Raw genomic sequence first — 22,852 nt, forward strand, 5'->3', positions numbered from 1 at the left:
CCAATATCCAAGATAGATCGGTAAATGTTTGTGTTTCAGCATTTCATTAATTATTGCTTGTTGTAATTAAGTTATAATAAGGTTATTACCACCTCTCCACAGAAGGAAGGTTGGTTTCACATGGTTTTCACTATAGCTTTGAAATTGTACATTTGCATTAGATTATGATCTTCAAAGATTATCACTTGCTGGTTTTTAGTGGACAATCATCAATTACTAGTGAGATTCAGCTGGTTTTTATGGACAACAGTGTTATTGGATGCTATTGATAGTTCAACCATGGTTTATGCTAAGTTTAAGACAGCTTTTAGGACGACTTTTGGATTATATGAGTTGTCAGTTATGCTATTTGGGCTTACAAATGAAATTGCGACGTTTAATTGCATGATGGATTGAAAATTTCAAACATATAGGTCTTTCATCAGCAGATTCTTTCATGACATCATAGTCTTTTCAAAGAATGTGAAAGAGCATGGATGCATTTGACTATTTTGTTTAAGGATCTTAGAAAATAGAAGTTGGTTATTAATGCAAACAAGAGTGAATTGTTCATGTTAGAGATTTACTTCTTAGGGCATATTGTCTCAAAAGATGGTGTTAGAATGAATCGTGCAAAAGTGGAAGCAATACATAGCTGGCCTCATTTGACAACCTTGCATGATGTATGCAGCTTTTTGGGGCTGTGTTCGTACTATAGAAGGTTCATACACTACTTTTCTGAAATTGCTTCACCTCTTTGTGTATTGTAGAAGAAGGGAGTTTCATTTACATGGGCTGATAAGGAAATTGCAGCATTCAATAAGTTGAAAGAAAAGCTTACTTTAGGTTCAGTGTTGATCTTGCTAGATCTCCGAAAAGCTTTCGTTGTTCAATGTGATATGTGTGGGAACATCATTGGTGTGGTTCTAATGCAAGATTGCCATGTTGTGGCATATGAGAGTAGAATTTTATAGGGTGTTGAGAAAAATATGGAGGCTTATGAGAAAGAGTTGCTTGCTGTAATTCATGCTCTTTTCACTTGGAAACACTATCTGCTAGGGGCTACTTTTGTTGTACAAACAGATCATCAAACTTTGCGATATTCTCTCACTCAAACTAAGTTTTGTGAGAAGCATATGTGATGGGCTAACTTTTTATCCATGTCTCACTTTCAGATAGTGCATGTGGAGGGTAAAAAGAATGTTGTGGCCAATGCATTGTCTAGGGAACCATAGGTTTTAACAGTGTTTATAGGATATATAATCATGAGTTAGATGAGATGAAGACATAGTATCCAAAGGATGAAGACTTTGCTAGGGTCTATGATATGTTATGAGATGGTTAGCACCATGAGCATTATATTCTTAGAGAGGGCTTTCTTATGATGCATGGTTGATTATGTGTTACAAAGCTATTAAGGGTCAAGGTTATGGTTGAAAGTCATGCATCTTCGTATGTGGGGCATCGTGGCATTGAAACTACAGTAAACGTAGTTGATGTTGAACAACCCTTCACCCTTCATCCACAATTTGCTTTTTTGCGTTTAGGGTTTGTAGCCCCAAAAAGGGGTGCCACCCTAGACTGACTGTGCCTATTTATAGGCCACTCTCTCATTCATTCCGTACGGCTGATTCATTTAGTCTGTCACCTCTTCTCTCCAGCCTCTCCACCACCCTCACACCCCTTCAAGAGGACATTGCGGTTCGTGGTTCGTGGTTGTCTTCATCACCTTCCTTGTGTTACGGTACCCTTGTTCCCTTGTATCACATTCACTCTATGATTCAAATCCTCATGATTTCATTCATCAGATTTTCTTCTCTCTTCTCTTTTCTTCTCAGTGTTTACCGAGTTCACTCCGTGTTCCTCCCCGCAAACCCTATTGTCTCGTTGGTACGTTGTCTTTTGACATGGTATCAGAGCTAGATTTGCTCAAACAGTGGCAAAGATCCTCCACTCCAGTGAAGGCAAAGACCGGTGGTGGGTTTGACATCCACTTCTCTTCTTCTTCTGCTGCATCAACACCCTAACTGGCGGTTGCTCCCTCCTGCGTTTGCTATTTTCTAGCCTGCATTCAAGGCGGCTGCTGCTACCTCCACCTTCCCTTTGTTGCATTTAGTGCTGGCAACTCTTCTATTGCACCTGACGGCATTCCAACATCTACCCCCTGTTACATTTAGCTTTCCTTGCCACTGTTAGTACCTCCACCTGTCTTCTCAACCTGCGTTTCAACTAGGCGACAGCTAGTAGCTTACTTCTAGCCCTTCCATTGCCCTCCCACCCCTTGCGGTGGACATTGTGGTTCGTGCTTCACATTGCCCTCACATCCCTTGAGGCAGACATTGCGGTTAGTGGTTTGTGGCTGACCTCTTCCACCTCTTCCTTCTTCAGCAAGGCACATTGGTACCCATGGCTTCTTTACCACCAGATGACCAGTCTATTGGGTGTTCCTACTGCGGCAAGAACATTCATTCCACCGATGATTGTCGATATCGACCTTTGCTTCCTACTTCTCTGGAATATATGTGTCTTCCACCAGGCACTCCTTGTGCCACCTCTCCTTTCTGAGCCATAGAGATCGTTTTGCATCGGCTATTAGAGTATTATGCTCAAGGCAATAAGCCGCAACCGACACGCACTAAGTCCTTTCAAGTACACCGAGACTCTAAGATCTTACAAGGCGATAAGTCCTCTTGGAGACTACCCCATTGCGCGGAGGTTTCCCCTATCCACTTCCGGGTACATTGTTCCCTCTTCCACTTAGGTTCGAGAGGCCACTTTTGGGTGCTTTTCGGCTTCTTCTTTCGAGCCCCAGATACCTTCTTCGGCACGATCAGCTGCACTTTTTTTGTCATTAGATGCTTTGCAATCCATGAGCCATGAGTGGTTGGATTCCCTTTCTCTCTCAGATTGGGATTCAGAGGGGGATTTTCTTACTTCGCCCTCAAAGGGGGCTTTCAGTTATTCAGCTTTAGAGGGGGCTCCTACTTCTACTCCTTCCAATTCAGAGAGGGACCCTATGTGCCATGAAGTTCTTCACACCACCACCTTTCACTTTCAAGGAGTGGCTCTTCTTTGAGTAGTCATTTCCTCTACTCATACCTAGGATCTAGAGGATCTACCTAGATCGGGGCCCTTGGATCTTTAGCAACGACTTGGTGACTAGGCCTTCGTATTCCTTCCAGCATGGAGTCACGAAGCTAGTGTCTTCTTTCCTGAGGTTGCGTTTTGGGTTCTACAGCCCATCCAGTCTTCTGACTATCTTCAAAGGTCTCCTTTCAGATGGTATTCTTTGATTACAGGGTGGATATTCTTCGTCCCTTGGTCAACATGGAGCCACCTCTTGAGATCGAGTACGGGCATATCCTTATGGTTCTCGGCACCATCCAAAGTCCGACATTCCTCATATGCATCATCTTTGTATCAAGGCGCTTGGGCAAGTGAACAATTTTCCCATGAGGGACACTGTCTAAGTGGCACCTGCTGCATGAGCATTCTTCCACATGTAGCATTCCATCTCCACCTCACTCTTCTCTTGTTTCCCTTTTAGGGCATGAGAGGGGGTGTTGAGCAACCCTTTACCCTTCACTCGCAATTTGCATTTTTGCATTTTTGCATTTCTGCATTTTGCGTTTAGGGTTTGTAGCGCCAAAAAGGGGCGCCACCCTAGATTGTTAATGCCTATTTATGGACCACTCTCTCATTCATTTTACGACTGATTCATGTGGTCCATCACCTCCTCTCTCCAGCCTCTCCACCGCCCTCACACCCCTTTAGGACGACATTGCAGTTTGTGGTTTGTGGTTGTCTTCATTATCTTCCTTGTGCTATAGCACCCTTGTTCCCTTGTATCACATTTACTCCATGATTGAGATCTTCATCATTCCATTCATCAGAGTTTCTTCTCTCTTCTTTTCTCTTCTCAGTGTTTACCGAGTTTACTCCATATTCTTCCCCTCAAACCCTACTGTCTCACTAATACATTGTCTTTTGATAGTTGAGACTTTCTTTTTATTGGCTAGCTTTGAGAGGTGATGTAGATCACTTTGTGCGCATTTGCATTGTATGTTAAAAGGTCAAGTTTGACCAATAGAAGGTACCGGGTTTGTTGCAACCCTTGCTATTAGTGATAGACCATGGAACAACATAGCCATGGATTTTATCTTTGATGTTCCTAGAACACCTATAGGAAATGATGGTGTCACGGGGACGTGAAATTTTGAGATGCTTTAATCTTGCTAGTAACATTTGATTAAGTTACTAATCAAATGTGCACGGTTGTTTAGCACATGTGATGCACATGGCAGTTATTTCACGGGAACGGGCCAAGGACCCTGAGGATGCAATGGATGTAAAGGCAAAAGTTGTGTTAAGTTATGCCAACTGGGTTTTGGTGGTCAGTTGGTGCTGGGTTGGACCCTAGGACAATTGTTTGGCCATTAAGTGTCAGTGGTGACACTAGGGACTAGCATTAATTAATTAATTAATGCTAGTCTAAGGGTCAACAGTGGTTGGGAACCACTCCAAGTTGCAAATGGCCTAGCCAATTTCATTCCAAATGGGCATGTTTAATTTTGGGCAGGGTCAAAAGGGCTGAAATTAATTTTCAGAATTAATAATTCTGAAAAATTAACTTAATGGCTGAAATTGCATTAGGAAGGCTGCCACTTGGCAAAACTTTCCCATGCAACTAGGGAGAAGGCTGTTGGAGGGTGGTGGAAGCTGAATGGTAGCTATTCGGAGCTTGGTGGAGGGAGAGGAGGTGATCAGATTTGGCTTTGAGAGGCGACGACGACTAATCGCGCGCCGTGACAGGACAGGGGGCAGCAGGTTTTCTCTTCCGCCTCAAGAGAGGCGGCGGTAGGAGAGGAAGGCTTGCCAGCTGAGTTGGTGTTTTACCCCCCTTTTGAAGCTGTTGGTGCCATCAGAGCTACGAATCAAAAGATACATTTCAGCTGATTTTCTCTCTTTCTTCAGCATTCTCTCATCTCCTCCAGTCTATGCTCAAGTATTCTCAGCAATTCTCAGCTATGGGTAGCAGAGTACAGCCAAATTTGGGGGACAGCAGAGAGTTTACTGCTGTAAACCCTAAATTACAGCAGTAATTAGGGTTTAGCAGCCACCTTGGGACCAGTGCCATTAGTCAAAGGCATTGTACACTGAAATCAGGACTGGAAATTCGTGGAATTGTGAGGATTTCAGATGCCAGCCCATCTATTGTGAATTCGGGGTAGCATTTGACCAGTTGGGGTTCCATTAGAGCAAGTCTTGGGTGAAAATCAAGGGGCAATTTGCCCGAATGCTTTGGTGATTATTGGAACAGCAAGGGGCTTTTGAATCAGCCAAGGAGATTGTGAAATCTTGGCTTGTAATTTATCCATCAGCAATTGAAATTAAAGAAATACCGAAAGGGGCGCCAGTTTTGGGGCCAACAAGGTGTCCACTGTCCAAGCTTATGAAGGTAAAGTGAGCATTTTAGTTTATGTTCATTTGCTAATTACTGTAATTAAGTGCTTAATCAGGTTAATCAAGTTTTGGGGCCAACAGGGTGTCCACTATCCAAGCTTATGAAGGTAAAGTGAGCATTTCAGTTTATGTTCATTTGCTAATTGATGTAATTAAGTGCTTAATCAGGTTAAGCCACCCTATTCGAGAAGGAAGGCTGGTTTCATGGTTCCATTGCCGGGATAATCACTCAATCTCTTGATTTGGTGAGCCTGAGGCACCTAATTGTAAGCCAAAGCTTTGTGCTAGTGCTGATTTTTGTGCTCAGCTGATAAAGAACAGCAACATGTCTTCATATAGTGAGATGGAATCAAGCAGTAATGATGCCTCTCAGTATGGACATTCTCATCGCAATGAAAGAAATGCAATGCCTAATCTTGGACAAGGCTCTCATGATGGACAACAAGCTGAAAATGTTGTTGTTGGGCAAGATGTAGGGCCTTCAAGCTGTCATGAGGTAGATGACTAGCAAAGTGAAGAGGAATTTGATGACCAGTTCAAGAATCGGATGAGGACAGTAGCAAATCTGTTTGCTGAATTGGCAAAGGATCCTCAGTTCACCCGATTTTTGAATGCTCCGAAGAAGGATAACAAGGGCAAGAAGAAGAAGTCAACTTCTACACCTTCAGGACAGCAAGGTGCACCGAAGGTAGTGCCAAATCCTTCACTTGAAGCTCCTAAAAAGGCCAATGAAGCTAAACAGTTGGTACCTATGGGGCAAGGAATGCAAATGCAAGGCCATTATGGAAGTGCCAATCCAATGGATTTTGGACAGCCGGGTATGCATGCTATGATGGGGCAGCCAGGATACTTTGGTGGTAGCACGATTTTTCATGCAATGGTTGGCCAAGGGCCGCATACGGGAATGCATGGCACAAATCCCTATGGTATGCAGCAGCCAATGCATGGTGTGCAAGGCCCATTGTTTTCAGGTATGGCTGGAAATGTGCAAAACCCTATGTATGGTAGCATTGGCTTGATGCCTGGGGCACAAAGTGGAATGTTTGGCAATGCATCTGCACCCCTGAATGCTTATGGGGCTCAAGGAATGATTGTTGGTCATCCAAATGCTTCATTTGGGCTTGGTCATGATGTAAATACAGCAAATGCACCCTTTTTGCAGCAGCCAGTGTATGACAACTTGACTTCCAAAGGGGAAGCAAAAGACTATGATGAGGGTGGAAAAGCAGTGAAGTTTGAGTCCTTCAGTGGTGCACAAGATAGGCTGAAAGCTTTGACCTTCATTCAGCAGTTTGATGCAGCCTATTCAGGGGCAAACTTCAGCGAATCCTCTAAGATTCGAAAGGCAGCCACTTTCTTGAAGGGGAATGCATTGCAGTGGTGGTCCACGCTCTTGATGCAAGGTAGAGCACCGTCAATATGGGTACAATTCAAGCAAATGTTTGGATCGAATGGGTTGACTAGTACCTTTGAGGTGGACATCATGACAGCTTGGAACAAGCGTGATGCTAAGGAATGCAAGAATTCAGAGCACTACAATAAGATGTTTTGGGATGCATTGCTGCCCGTTACTTCTTATCATGCTGCACCCCTTCATGAGCAAGTGGAAAAATATGCATGTGGGCTGCCCAAAGGAATCAGGGATTTTTGCATAAAATCCACCGTGTCTAGCATGTCTCAGCTCATAGAGATTGCTGCTACAGCCGATGCTTTGCTGCATGGAAAGGATTCGGGGGGGCTTCCAAGAGAGTGGGGAGAAGCCGAATAAAAAGTTGTTTAAGGCTGAGAAAAGGGGCATATTTGAAAACCAGCCTGAAAAGAGGCCAAAACAACGAAGAAAGGGCTCGAAAACATTGGCACAACGTAGGGAATTGATGGCTGTAAATAAATGCTTTATTTGTGAACAGGAGGGTCATATTGCAAAGAACTGTCCCAATAGGCAGCAAGCTGCAAAATTAGAAAATCAAGGAGATCCTAAGGGTAAAAGGCCCAAAACATCAGTGGGATTTGTGCCCGATGTTGTTAGTGATCAGCCCAATGATGATGCTAGTGAGTTGTGCAAAGCATGGGGCAAAATTAGGGATCGGCATGCATTGATCTTCTTTGATAATGGTGCACGAGCCAACTTCATCTCTACTGACATAGCAACTCGTCTAGGCATCAAAGAGGATGAGATGGGAGCCATGGGGAAAGTTGGAATGGCATGTAAGGGTCATGGAGAACGTATCACATCACTCATTGGAATGCTTCAGTTGCACATACAGGGATATGTGGATAGCGAAGAGTTTTACATTGCTCCACTTGAGGGTTGTGATGCGTTGCTTGGTATGCCATGGTGCCACCGTATGCATGCAGTGATTGATTCATATGCAAAAGAGATCACTATTCAACATAAGGGAAAGACACTCACACTTGATGTAAAGTTGAAAGGGGAATCTGTCGTTGTTGTATCTGCAACTGCTATTTCTAAAGTAATGAAAAATCATCTTTCAGCGTATTTAGTTTTTGCTAAGGATAAGGATGATAGTGAGAATGTTGGGAATATGTCTAAATTAGAGAAGCATCGCATGTCATTTCTGAAAATGTATGTTGATTGTTTTTCTCAGTCACTTTCAGGGCAGCTACCACCTGAAAGACCCGAAGATCATGGCATAGACCTTATCCTTGGAAGTAGCCCTCCTAATAAACCACCCTATAGAGTCAATGCAGCCCAACAGGAGGAGATTATGAGTCAGGTAAATGAGCTGTTAGAAAAAGGGCTGATTCAGCCCAGCTCATCTCCTTTCTGTTCTCCAGTGCTTTTGGTACAGAAAAAGGATGGTTCATGGCATATGTGCATTGACTATTGTGCTTTGAACAAGATCACGATAAAGAACCGCTTTCCGATCCCTCGGATCGATGATGTTATGGATAGATTGCAGGGGGCAGCAATATGTAGCCGTATAGATTTGAAAAGTGGGTATCATCAAATACGCATTAGATCGGAGGATGTGCCTAAGACAGCTTTTAGGACATCTTTTGGGTTATGTGAATTTCTTGTCATGCCTTTTGGACTTATGAATGCTCTTGCCACTTTTAATCGGATGATGGATCGCATCTTTCGGCCACATAGAGCATTTGTGGGTACTTTCTTTGGTGACATGATTGTCTATTCAAAGAATGAGACGGAGCATAGAAAGCACTTGGACATTGTTTTCAATGAGCTACGTAAGCATAGGCTGGTTATCAATGACAAGAAGAGTGAATTCTTTTTGCATGAAATCCACTTCTTGGGACATATTGTATCGGCTGATGGTATTCATATGGACCCTGCTAAGGTTGAAGCAATACGTTCATGGCCAGCTTTGAAGAATGTTCATGAGATCTGCAGCTTCTTGGGTTTATGTTCTTACTATAGGAAGCATGTACGCGAGTTTGCTGAAATTGCATCTCCATTGCATGCTTTGCAAAAGAAAGATGTGCCATTTAGATGGACAGCAGTGGAAATTTCAGCATTTGGAAAGTTGAAGAAAAAGATGACTTCAGATCCTGTGCTTGTGTTGCCTGATCTAAGGAAGTCATTTGTGGTTCAGTGTGATGCATGTGGTAATAGCATTGGGACTGTCCTTATGCAAGATGGCCGAGTTGTGGCTTATGAGAGCCGAATTCTCTACGGTGCAGAGAGGAATTTACAGGTTTATGAGAAAGAGCTCTTGGCTGTAATTCATGGACTGTCTACGTGGAAACATTATTTGTTGGGGGCTGATTTTACAGTATAGACAGACCATTAGACTTTGAGGTACTTTCTGACGTGAACAAAGTTGTCAGAGAAGCATATGAGATGGGCAAATTTTCTCGCTATGTTTCATTTTCGGATTGTACACATTGATGGTAAAAAGAATGTTGTGGCTGATGCACTGTTATGTAAGCCACAAATTTCAGCCATCACTATGGTTTATCACACTGAGTTGGATGCCATGAAAGAGCAATATGCTGCTGATTCGGACTTTGCTAATGTTTATGATCATCTTTGCAATGGCTAAAGGCATGAGCATTTTATGCTAAGAGATGGATTTTTGTTGATGCATGGACGATTGTGTGTCACAAAGCAGTTGAGGCTTAGAGTGATCATTGAAAGTCATGCTCCTCCCTATGTAGGACACAGAGGTATTGATGCCACAGTCAAGGCAATGGAGCATTTCTTTTATTGGCCAGCTTTGAGGCATGATGTAGAGTAGTTTGTTAGAGTATGCATCATATGTCAGAAGGTAAAGCATGATAGGCAAAAGATTCCGGGCTTGTTGCAGCCCTTGCCGATTCTAGATAGGCCTTGGCAGAGCATTGCTATGGACTTTATCTTTGAGCTTCCTAGAACACCTACAGGAAATGATGGAATATGGACTATTATTTGCAGGTTTAGCAAACAAGCCCATTTCATTCCGGTAAGGAAAAAGATAAAGGCTGATCATATGGCACGATTATTTATGCAGCACATTTTCAAGTATCATGGTATGCTCGAGTCGATCATCAGTGATCGAGACCCTCGGATGACTAGTCTATTCTGGAAGGGGTTGTTTGAAAGTATGGGTACCACGCTGAAATTTTTCATCATCCTTCCATCCGCAGACAGATGGTCAGTCTGAGGAAGCAAATTCCACAGTGTTGGATCTTTTGAGGTGCTATGTTTCAGACCACAAGACAGAGTGGGAGCAGTATTTGCCATTGGTTGAGTTTGCATACAATAATACGGTGCATAGTTCCACTGGCAAGGCTCCATTTGAGGTGGTTGAGGGTGGCAAGAAGGTTCCACCTATTTTGCACACTAAGGATAAGATCTTTGAGGCTGATCGCTTTGTGGAAAGCTTGGATGCAGCCTATGCAAATATAAAGTATGCACTTCAGAGGTCACAGGACAAGCAAAAGCGGGCAGCTGATCGCCATAGACATGCTTTGCAGTTTGCAGAGGGCGATTATGTATTGCTGCGTTTCAAAAAGGCAATGCTGAAAAAGATGAAAGGAAGAGAGAGGTTGTATCGGAAGCTAAGCATGCGATACTATGGGCCCTTTTAAGTGTTGGAAAAGGTGAGCGATGTTGCATATTGGTTGAAATTACCTCCACATTGGCGGATACACAATGCCTTTCATGTCAGTTTGTTGAGATCTTTTCGTGGTGATGTGCCAGAAGATGTATTTGCTAAAATTCAGCCAGAGGTTGAGGAACTAGATGAGATTTTGGTACCCGAGTAGATTTTGGCATATAAGGAAAGGAAGGTCAGAGGTAAAGTTTCCAGAAGATATTTGGTGAAGTTTCAAAATTATTCACCAATGGATGCAAAATGGATGGAAGAGGATGACTTGGCAGATCATCCTCAATTGTTGCAACTTTATCTCGATGCCTTTCAGTTAGAGCTGACTTTGGATCGGGCTTACTCAGGTTCAGCATAGCGGGGGTCCGGAGCATTGCCTGATGCTCAAGGGAGAGGTAGCACTTCCACTCCACCGGTTTTGGACAGCTCTCGTATGTAGTGGATCTCGGATGTATTCAGCATGCATCCAAGGTACTGTGCTGATAGTATGTTTGCCACCATGAGGTCACTACTCGGTGTACTTATCACTGTGAAATACATGTATATGAGTATGGTTGTCACTGCGGCTCTGAGACTATACTTATGCATGAGTTTTTGGACGAGTTTGGCATGAGTTTTTGCCTCAGTTTTGAGATCAATTTTTGATTAGTTTCAGCTCAGTTTTTGATCAGTTTGAGAACCATTTATGATCACTTTGGGATCAGTTTTTGCATTAGTTTTTGATCAGTTTTTTTTCCATCAGCTTGTGATTAGTTTGGAGTCACATTTGCAGCCATTTGTGATCAGTTCTCATATTAGTCCATGATCAGTTTATGATCAGGTCATGCTCAACTTTTAATGGTTTACAGTTGATTCCATGGACAGCCGCATGTAAACGAATGTCATTGAAAGTTTCAGCCATGGTGTATGCTGAGAATATGCTTTACTGTGGTTTTGAAGTCAGAACAGTTGAGAAACATGAGTTATGCATGCATCCAATGGTTTCTAGCAACAGTTTTGGACTGTTTTTCAGTTTTCTATTATGTTTTGCTGGCTGGAAATTTTCAATAAGTTTTGCGCATATGCAACGGTTTGACAACAGTGGCCAATGTTGTGGTGACTGTCATGCCAAATTGAAATTTCAATGCAATATACTTTTGCTTTGGCCCAATGCAGTGCAATCGAGGATGATTGCAAGGTTTTCAAGGGGGAGGTGTGTCACGGGGACATGAAATTTTGAGATGCTTTAATCTTGCTAGTAACATTTGATTAAGTTACTAATCAAATGTGCACGGTTGTTTAGCACATGTGATGCACATGGCAGTTATTTCATGGGAACGGGCCAAGGACCCCGAGGATGCAGTGGATGTTAAAGGCAAAAGTTGTGCTAAGTTATGCCAACTGGGTTTTGGTGGTTAGTTGGTGCTAGGTTGGACCCTAGGACAATTGTTTGGCCATTAAGTGTTAGTGGTGACACTAGGGACTAGCATTAATTAATTAATTAATGCTAGTCTAAGGGTCAACGGAGGTTGGGAACCACTCCAAGTTGCAAATGGACTAGCCAATTTCATTCCAGATGGGCATTTTTAATTTTGTGCAGGGTCAAAAGGGTTGAAATTAATTTTCAAAATTAATTAATTCTGAAAAATTAATTTAATGGCTGAAAATGCATTAGGAAGGCTGCCACTTGGCAAAACTTTCCCATGCAACTAGGGAAAAGGCTGTTGGAGGGTGGTGGAAGCTGAATGGCAGCCATTCGGAGCTTGGTGGAGGGAGAGGTGATCAGATTTTGCTCTGAGAGGCGATGACGACTAATCGCGCCTCGACAGGATAGGGGGCAGCAGGTTTTCTCTTCCGCCTCAAGAGAGGCGACGGTAGGAGAGGAAGGCTCGCCAGCTGAGCTGGTGTTTTACCCCCCTTTTGAAGCTGTTGGTGCCATCAGAGCTACGAAATAGAAGATACATTTCAGCTGATTTTCTCTCTTTCTTCAGCATTCTCTCATCTCCTCCAGTCTATGCTCAAGTATTCTCAGCAATTCTCAGCTATGGGTAGCAGAGTACAGCCAAATTTGGGGGACAGCAGAGAGTTTACTGCTGTAAACCCTAAATTACAGCAGTAATTAGGGTTTAGCAGCCACCTTGGGACCCGTGCCATAAGTCAAAGGCATTGTACACTGAAATCAGCATCGGAAATTCATAGAATTGTCAGGATTTCAGATGCCAGCCCATCTATTGTGAATTTGGGGCAGCATTTGACCAGCTGGGGTTCCATTAGAGCAAGTCCTTGAAGGCTGGTTTCAGATGGCATGTGGACCAGTATTTGCAAGTTTAGCAAACATGCTCATTTCATTCTGGTGAGAAAAAAGACAATTGCGGATCACATTGCAAGATTATTCATGTAGAACATCTTCAAATATCATGGCATGCCACAGTCTATTGTGAATGACACGTATCCTCGCATGACGAGTCTCATTTGGAGAGGTATTTTTGAAAATATGGGTACCACCCTAAAGTTTCAATTTTCTTTTCATCCACAAACGGTTGGGCAGTCTATAAAGAAGCAAATGCTGCTGTTTTAGACCTTTTGAAATGCTATGTATGTGAGCATAAAATGAAATGGGAACAAATTTCGACTCTTGTGAAATATGCTTATAACAACATAGTGCATAGTTCCATTGGAAAGGCACCGCTTGAGATTGTGGAAGAGAGAAAGGAAGTCTTACCCATTTCGTATACAAAAGATAAGATCTTTGAGGTTAACAATTATATCGAGAGTTTGGATGAAGCTTGTGCTAAAGTAAAGATGGCTCTCCAAAAGACTCGAGCAAAACAAAATAAAGCAATTGATTGTCATTGCAGAGCTTTGGCATTTGTAGAGGGTGATTGGGTCTTGTTACGCTTTGAAAAAGGCCAAGTTAAGGAAAAATGAAGGGTAAAGAGTGTCTTTTTCGTAACTCAGCATGAGATTTTATGGGCCTTTCCAAGTATTGCAAAGGATCAATGAGGTGACTTATAGATTGAAGCTACTTGATCATTGGAAGATTCATGATACTTTTCATGTGAGTCTTCTTAGGCCTTTTCATGGTGACGTATCTGATGATATTAGTGATGAGATGGAGCCATAGGTTAAGGAACTCCATGAAATCTTGGTTCTTGAGTAGATATTGGCACATAAGGAAAGGAAGGTCAAGGCTAAAGTCTCTCGTTGCTATTTGGTGAAGTTTCCGAACTATGCACCTCTTCATGCAAAATGGATGGAGCAGAATGATTTCATAGAATCACCTCATTTGTTACAACTTTACCTTGATGCTTTTCAGTGTATTGGCAATTTAGTATGTCATGTTGGATCTTAATTGTGTGTAATTGGGATTGCTTGCAATGTTTCAAGCATAGCAGCCAGAAACGTTTAGAAGTGAAACGTCAAAAACATGTTTCATAAGTTTCTTTCAAGAGGGGGTAAAATAAGAAACACGGGTTTTTTTATATAGGGATTTTTAATAGTTTTGACTGGGGAAAGAGGTTCTAAACCTCTATGGAACTCTCTTTAAACAAAGAATGACTAATTCATCTTGAGTGATAAGGATCAATTAAGAATAATACATTATATGTTACATATTCATGATCCATTATTGACTTGTCACTTATGTCAAAGTTAGTCTTTGAACAAGCTATACTACGGTTTAGAACTTAAACATTACGATTCATACATATCATACAAAGAAAATTGAAATTAATATGTAAATAGTCTATCTATAATATGGATTGAGTCAAGTTGCAACATCATGATTTTCATTTTAAAACAATTGATAAAATGTCAAAATCGAGAATGAATGGTAATATATCATAAATAACTCATAAATGAGGCTAAAGTCATATAATATTCAAATCTCAAGACAAGAATAGATACTAGATCGACAAAGTCCAATAACTAAACAAAATCACAAAAAAATCAGTTTCTCATCCAAAATGTTGAGCCCTCATGAGTCATTACAGATCATCATCATCATTTCAACACTGCCCAATAGTTTTTGTAAAAAAAAAAAATCATATTTTGGGTTCTAACTCACCCGAAAAATAAAAAATTATAAAAAACCCTATGTTTTTTACTCTTAGAAACGTTTCATACTTGAAGAAACGTTTCGTAAGTTTCGAATTTAAAGAAACGCATTTCTTAGTTGCTATGGTTTCAAGAGAGGGGTATGCCACTAGAATGAGAAATAAATTTAATGATTTAATTAAACTTCACAGATTTTTGATTAAAATGAACTTTAATTTTAATATCCCTAGCTCTTTGCATGGTGACCATTGTATTGGTAGTGATGGATTTGGTACTTGGACATGCGGTGGACAAGTGTGCGAGCCATGTGGTACATGGCTATGGGAAAAGGAATAAGATGCAATGTGAAACTTTTATTAAATTGAAAGTTTGCACCTTAGAATCGAGTTACATTGAAAATTTCACCCACTAAGCAGCTTAGTTAGGGTACTTAAGTTGTTAAGCGGGCCGTGAGCTAAAGTTTCACCCAATGAGTAGTTCACTTATGATTAATGACTAAGTCATCAATGTTAGAAGCGATAGGGACACAGCTCGAGCAGGAGTGAACGAGTGAGTGTGATGGCTTGAGAGAGTGTGAGTAGAGTGGAAGTATGAGACGATAAGAGTGTACCAACAATGTGTTGGTACACAAAGAATAAAATGTATTTATACTTGAGGCACGTAAAGGGTGTGTTCACATGTACAATGTGCGTGTACTATACACGGAGGTTACCGGGCCTTTATATCCCAACAACTTGTTGGAAGCGATAGGGACGTAGCTCGGGGACACAGCTTGAGCCGGAGTGAACGAGTGAGTGTGACGGCTTTAGAGAGTGTGAGTAGAGTGGAAGTACGAGACGATAAGAGTGTACCAACAATGTGTTGGTACATAAAGAATAAAACGTATTTATACTCGGGGCACGTAAAGGGTGCGTTCACATGTACAATGTGCGTGTACTATACACGGAGATTACCGGGCCTTTGTATCCCAACAACCTCCCATTTAAAGGTCCGATATGAACCTCTAGCTAACCAACTTCCACTAGTCGAATGCAATGCTCGTGCTGAGCTTTGCTTAGACTTTTAGTGAGAACATCTGCAGGGTTATCTTGTGTTTTAATCTTGGTCAATGTGATTTGACCATCTTCTAGGTGATGAAGTGATATCACACATCTATATGCTTTGTGCGTGAATGATACATGGCATTCTTAGCCCGATACACAGCACTCTGGCTATCACATCCCAAAACTGCAGTATCCATAGACATGCCGAGATCATCTGTAAGTCTGCTCAACCATATAGCTTCCTTAGAAGTTTCTGTAACTGATATGTATTCAGCTTCAGTGGTACTCAATGCAACAATGTTTTGCAACCTGGAACACCAAGAAACAGCCCCATCAGCAACTGTAAAGACATACCCGCTAGAGGACCTACGAGTGTCCAAGTCACCTGCCATGCCAATATCACAATAACACTGCAAACTAATTGCACCCTGCCCATTGCAAATACTTTTTCTTTGAGTACCCTTAAGGTATCGAAGAATACACTTGGCAGCCTCCCAATGTGCTTTGCCAGGATTTGACATAAACCTGCTAACAACTCCCACTGCATGAGCAATGTCTGGACGAGTAGCAACCATAGTATACATAAGAGAGCCACAAGCTGATGCATAAGGAACTCCCTTCATAGCATTTCCTTCCACGTCATCTCTCGTGTTGTTGGCTTTGCTAAGCTTGAGATACGGAGGTAAGGGTACCCCAAAAGGCTTAGCTTCAGCCATGTTAAATCTGTCCAGTACCTTTCAATGTACTTTTCTTGAGATAAAAACAACAATTTCTGCATTCTATCTCTACGAATCCTCATGCCCAAAATATGCTCTGCAATCCCCAAATCTTTCATGGAGAAAGCTGATTTCAGCTGATTTTTGAGAGCCAAGCTAGTCTTTCTTTTCCCAGCTAGTAACATATCATCCACATACAAAACAAGTATGATGGGGCTGCCATCTGTATCCTTTTTCATGTACAAGCAATGATCTGCATGGCTGCCTGTAAACTCATGAGATAGCATAAAAGTATCAAACTTTTTGTACCACTGCCGTTGTGCTTGCTTCAGCCCATCAGGCTGCGTTTTAGCTTACACATCATCTGCTCTTTTCCAGGAACTACAAAGCCCTCGGGCTGTTTCATGTAGATTTTCTAATCAATGTCACCATGCAAGAAAGCTGTTTTTATATCCATTTGATACAACTCTAAATCCAAAACAGCAGTAAGAGCAAAAAGCACACGTAAAGTGGTCATCTTCACAACAGGTGAGAAGACCTCTTGGAAGTCAATTCCTTCCTTTTGTGCATAACCTTTGGCAACTAGCATTGCCTTGTACTTGGGTTTCCCATCAACTGTCTTGATTTTGTACACCCATTTGTTTGGAAGTGGCTTCCTTTCCTTTGGCAATGACACAAGATCCCAAGTATCATTTGCATATAGAGATTTAATCTCTTTCTGCATAGCTAGCTCCCACTTACTGCTGAACTCACATGACTTGGCCTCTTTGTATGTAAGAGGCTCATCCTCATCTATAAGCATCACATAATGCAAGGAGGGGTCAAACCTATGTGGTTGCCTTCTTATGCGTGTAGACCTGCGTACCCAATGATCAACATTTTCAAGAATTGGGTCTCTATCTGGAGGTATATTATTTTCAGCATTCATTTGTTGCTGTAAACCATATTCAGCATGCTGTTCATGCTGTACAGCATCTTCATTTTCATTTCCAGCACCTGTATTTTCATAATCAGCAAGCCTATCTTGCTGTCTATGACCTCCTTGTGCTCCTATTTGCTGTCCATCATCATCAGGCTCAAAAATAACCGGCTGATCATCAGTTTCAGCCTGTGGTATAGCACCTTGAGGCTCATTTTCTGAAGTAATGGGTGGCTGCAAACTCTGAAATTTCACTTTTTTCAGATTTTCATTAGAGGCTAAAGTGGCTTTCAGCAATTTTGCCTCATTGAACACAACATTACAGCTGCGAATAATTTTCTTGGACTGAGGTAACCACACTCTGTAGCCAAATTCACCCTCATCACCATAGCCCATGAAAATGCCTTTGGTGGATTTTGGGTCAAGTTTATTCCTCAGCTCATTCCTAACATGCACAAAAGCATCACAGCCAAATACGTGTAAATGGTCATTTGAGGATGATTTGCTAGACCAAACCTCCTCAGGGATGCCATTATTTAAGGACTTGTTGGGAGAGCGGTTGCAAATGTTAACCGCAGTTTTGAGTGCCTCTCCCCAAAATGCATGAGGGAGATTAGTAGTGGACAGCATGCACCGCACTCTTTCACATAAAGTCCTGTTATATCTTTTAACCACCCCATTTGAAGAAGGGCTGTAAGGGGCTGTAAGCTCCCTCTTAATACCATGTAAGTCACAAAATGACTTGAATTCAGTCGATGTGAACTCACCCCCATTATCAGTTCTCAAGCATTTCAGCTTTCTACCTGTCTGAGTGGTCACAAATGCACGAAAAGTTTTAAAAACAGCAAACACTTCACTTTTCTTTTTCATCAAGTACACCCAAATCTTCTTGGAACAATCATCAATAAAGGAGACAAAATATGTAGCACCATCCAATGATTTCACGGGCATACTACATACATCAGAATGCACTAAGTCCAAGAGACACTAGAGTAAAATGAATTTTTTATTTGCTTTCCAAACTGACTCATTGCAAAAATCAAGTTTAGAGCCTTTTCCATCAACCCTCTTCAGAGAGGTAAGGACACCAAGTCCTTTTTGGCTCATATGGCCTAATCTCTTATACCATAACTCCAAGTAGCTGCAAATTTCAGCAACTGCAAGAAACTTGCCATCCAAGGCTTTACAGTGCAAACAATACAATATGCCTTTCTTGGTTCCTTTTGCAATCAGCATGGAACCCTTTTTTACTTTCCACAAACCACCACCAAACAATGTGGTGTAGCCATGCAAGGCAAGCTGACCAACAGATAGTAAACTCTTTTTAATGCCAGGCACATATCTAACATCTTTCAACACAAGCTCTTGACCATTGTCTAAAGACAAGTGTACGGTGCCAATCCCATCAATGCTGCAAGCATGGTTATTTCTAAGGTACACCTTTCCATAACTGCCTGCATTGAACATAGCAAAACACTCCAAGCAAGGAGTTACATGGAAAGAGGCACGAGAGTCTACAATCTAAGTCTGAGTGACACCATCATCAATTGACAAGAGTGCATCAATCACATCAGCCTTGGTAATCTGCATATCCTGCATGTGACATACAAGGGCATCATAATTAACTGCACATAATACATCAGTCTCTTTATCTAAAAACTCTTCTATGACCACGCTAGAGGCCACATTGGCCTTCTCTTTGCCTTTGGTTGTCTCCGATGCATGTGTCTTTTCTTCCTTCTTCTTTTTATCTCCTGCATTCTTCTTTCTCTCTTGTTCCTTCTTATAATATCTACAATCAGGTTTCTTGTGGCCCTTCCAACCACAGTGATAGCAAGTAATGTCACTCTTATCCTTTCCTTTGCTCTTGCTCCTGTTTCTCTACCCTGCATTTGCATTTTTCTTTTCAACCTTGCCTCTTACATTATAAACTGAGTTGCTGCTTTCTCCACTAGACATACGTCTAATTTCTTCATTCAAGATAGAACCCCTCACCCCATCATATGAGAGATTGGGGTTATTGTTGAGTGAAACCACCAAGGTTTCGTATGAGTTTGATAGTGTCATGATAAAAAAGATCACCCTCAACTTATCATCAAAGCCCAAGTTTGCATCTTTGACCTGATTTAGAATCCCTGTAAATGCACTCAAGTGCTCAGCTGTAGGCTTTGACGACTCATCGAATCACATATTCACCAACTTGGGCATTAAATGCAACTGATTAACAGGTGTGGTGATCTCATAAGTAGTTTTCAGTTTCTCCCAAATTGCATAACCTGTGTCTAAACCCTTAATGTTTGTCAGAATGTCATTAGTGACACTCATCTTTATGTAAGCCACAGTCTTTTTATTTACTCTGGCCCAATTTGCATCAGACATTAGTGGGGTTTATCTTTCTGCAAAGCATCCTCACAATCCTTTAGGAACAAAATGCCCTGCATACGGTCTTTCCAAAGGTCAAAGCCATGACCATCAAAGCGTTTGATCTCCATCAAACTCTTGATGTCTGAACTGGAAGAAGTTGTAGCCATTTTATCATGAACACAATAGTAAATGCACTAATCTGCAAAAGCACAAGCTGAACCAGCAAGATGCATTGGTGTTGTTTATCAACCAGAAGTAAATCTTTGCTATTTGTACATTAATCAGCCAACAAATGGGCAAAAATGCAGAAATTTACTAAATTTTGCGTAAATCCCCAAAATTTCAAGTCCAAAATTGCATAAATGTCAGCCAATCTGACCTTGCTGAGCAAAACTTTGCCAATACATGAAAAGTCCCAAATTTTTGGGATCCAATGTTAGGAAATTTTGCCCAGAAGAGCGAAAATCCGCAAATTTGGCAAAATCCCCAAATTAATTTGGGTCACCTCTCACAATGTTTGCAATTTCTGACTCGGAATATAGTGTCAGACCTAGATGGGATCAAATCTGAAATTGCCCCAAATTCTTTGGCCAGATTTGCACAGATTTTGAAACTGTGCTTCCACACGTAAACTCCGTCAAGAAAGAGGATAAAGGGATTTAAGGAAAAACAAATTTTTGGTTTAAAAAAAAGGGGGAAAGGAGTTTGTTAATCCATCAGGCGGGTCGCGTGGCAATGCCAGCCTGTTGCGTGACGTCGTCGTCCGCGTGTCGCCCATGTGCTCGCTAGTCGCCTGTCATTGCCCAGCACGCTTCAGCCCACGCTATCACTGCCATCGCGCCCGCGTGCGCCCTGCAAGTCGTCGCGACTCCTGCTAGGTTCTTGCGCCTTGTGTCTCTTGCTACTCGTAGAGGTCGTTGCTTGTCGCCTGCGCATTGAAGGTCGCCTGCCTATCGTCTGCTTGCAGAAAGTTGCCTGCTGGTCCACGACACGAATGCTCAGTCGCCTGCCTGCTAGTCGTGTTCGACTAGTAAGACTTTGGGAAGCGTGCACAGAACCTACAGCTCTGATACTAGTTGTTGGAAATGATAAGGATGCAGCTCGAGCAAGAGTGAATGAGTGAATGTGACGGCTTGAGAGAGAGTGAGCAAAGTGGAAGTACGAGACGATAAGAGTGTACCAACAATGTGTTGGTACACAAAGAATAAAATGTATTTATACTTGGGGCACGTAAAGGGTGCGTTCACATGTGCAATGTGCGTGTACTATACACGGAGGTTACCGGGCCTTTATATCCCAACAATCAATTAGCCCTTAATAAAAACCTTGATATGATTAAGGAGCAGTTGGTTACTCATCTAGAAAGCTTATCTTGACTATTTGGAGGTGCTTCTCTCTCATTTGGAGCAACCTAAGTTTGGAGAAAGCTACTCTTCTCTTTCTAGTTGTAGAAAACTACAGATTTCAGCCATGAAATGAGCTTATATCATAGATGGAGTGTGGAGAGCAGCCAATTTTTCTCCTTTTGGTATGGGGATTTCATTGGACAGCCTTGTAACTCCATATACTACAAGGTATGTTGCTGTTTTTGAGCTAAATATTAGAAGAACAGGTTATGACAGCACTATGGACTGAGATTCTTTCTTATTCTTCGAGATCTGAAGCCTAGTGTACTTTCTGGGAAATTTTGTCACGAAGAAAGCGACATTCTCATAGTTTCATCGGGAGAAACCTTTTTGTTTGTGAGAGGAACGTCGTGGGATTGCATGGGGACTATGCAGGAGAGTTATCTTAGCAAATGCTCCGCGAAATTGGATTCAAATGCTTGCTGTCATTTTTAGGATTTGGCAGGCGTTGAAGTGTTCTTTCGTAATTTTGAACACTCTACAGCCGGTTGGAGGCTAGTAGTGAAGGTGTCAAGGCCATTGTGTACCCGTGGATTAGTTATGTCATGAGAAATCGCTGAAATATAGCCATTTGTAATCAATTTCGAGCATATGTCAGTAATGTAAAGAAATACCGAAAGGGGTGCCAAGCTTTGGGGCCAATAAATGTTAATGTGTGGTGCGTGAGCACTCGAACTCCAGTTGTGTGCGGAGTTTTCTTGCTGAATTTACTGTTATGCTGAATTAAGTGTTTGCTAAAATGTGGTTTATTGTCCTTTGGGCTTCCAAAGGCCAGTTATAATCATGCCCTTAGGTCATGGATCTTAAAGGATAGAGAGTCTACTACCATTGAAGAAGCTTTGGCACAGGATATTTGGTGCCGTGCTATACAAAATGAGCTGTAGTCCAGCGAGCATAATGAGACTTTGGAAAGTGATTGATGTGAAGTGGGTCTATAAGACATAATATTTGGCCGATGGCACCTTGGACAAGCACAAAACCAAGCTTGTTTCCAAGCATTTTGCACAAAGGGTAGACTTGGATTACTAAGGACCTTTGCTCCGATGGCTTGCATATCTAGTAGTTGGGTTATCTTGGCTCTTGTAGACCACCTTCAATCACATCTTACGAGAGGAAATTTATATAGATCGGCCTTGACGCTTTTGTGTGCTTGGAAAGGAAATTTGGGCCTACTCTATTATTTATAGCAGCCTTGTCCAAACTTGGCTGCATTCACTCTTTGCAAGTCTAGCACTTTCTCCACCATCCAGTACATTCTTTATCATCCGCTTGATGTGGTACCCTCATTGATGCTCCGGGCTACATGTAGGGATTGATCAGTCCATGTATTTAGAATTCCATTTTCAGATCAGTACAGTTTTTTCCTTCTATTTTCTATATTCATATAAATCTCTCTTTCCTTCTCTCTCTGTGTTCATGTTTTTTTTTCCATTGTGCACTCTCACAGGTTTCACTTGGTCCTTCATCTACTCTTCTACCTCCCTTTTTTTGTCATTTACCTAGTGCATGTATCATAATCTTCATCATTAATTGGAGCGAGGGGATATTATTATAGTGATGTGATTATTCTGAAAGGGTTTCTTCATCTTCTTTAGGTATTGAACCATTCGGAGGCATTTACTGGATGCTCTTGGGAGACAATCCATTGCATTTTGATGACACAATATGAGTTCCTATGTAATCTCTAGATTATTCGGAGGAGGCCCATGAGGAGACATTTAATGGATGCTTTTGGGAGACGGTTCATTGCATTTTGATGATACAATATGAGTTCCTATGTGACCTCTAGATTCTTATAAGAGATCCAAGGATTGTGTCTTCTTGACTTTATCTAGGATGGAAATTGTTAATGTCAAACGAC

At 41.8% G+C, this 22,852-nt stretch overlaps 1 protein-coding gene and 1 pseudogene across 3 annotated transcripts in view; both read left to right on the plus strand.

Moving 5' to 3' along the window:
- EMB1030 (Alanyl-tRNA synthetase, class IIc) overlaps positions 1–22,852 on the plus strand; it is a 56,671-nt gene that overhangs the window by 25,695 nt on the left and 8,124 nt on the right. The window lies entirely within an intron of this gene.
- LOC148017232 (uncharacterized) lies at positions 4,755–11,678 on the plus strand (annotated as a pseudogene).

Source organism: Lygodium microphyllum, chromosome 22 (genome assembly GCF_053477565.2).
Source record: "Lygodium microphyllum isolate KBCC chromosome 22, Lygodium_microphyllum_v1.1.10, whole genome shotgun sequence".
Lineage (NCBI taxonomy): Eukaryota > Viridiplantae > Streptophyta > Polypodiopsida > Schizaeales > Lygodiaceae > Lygodium > Lygodium microphyllum.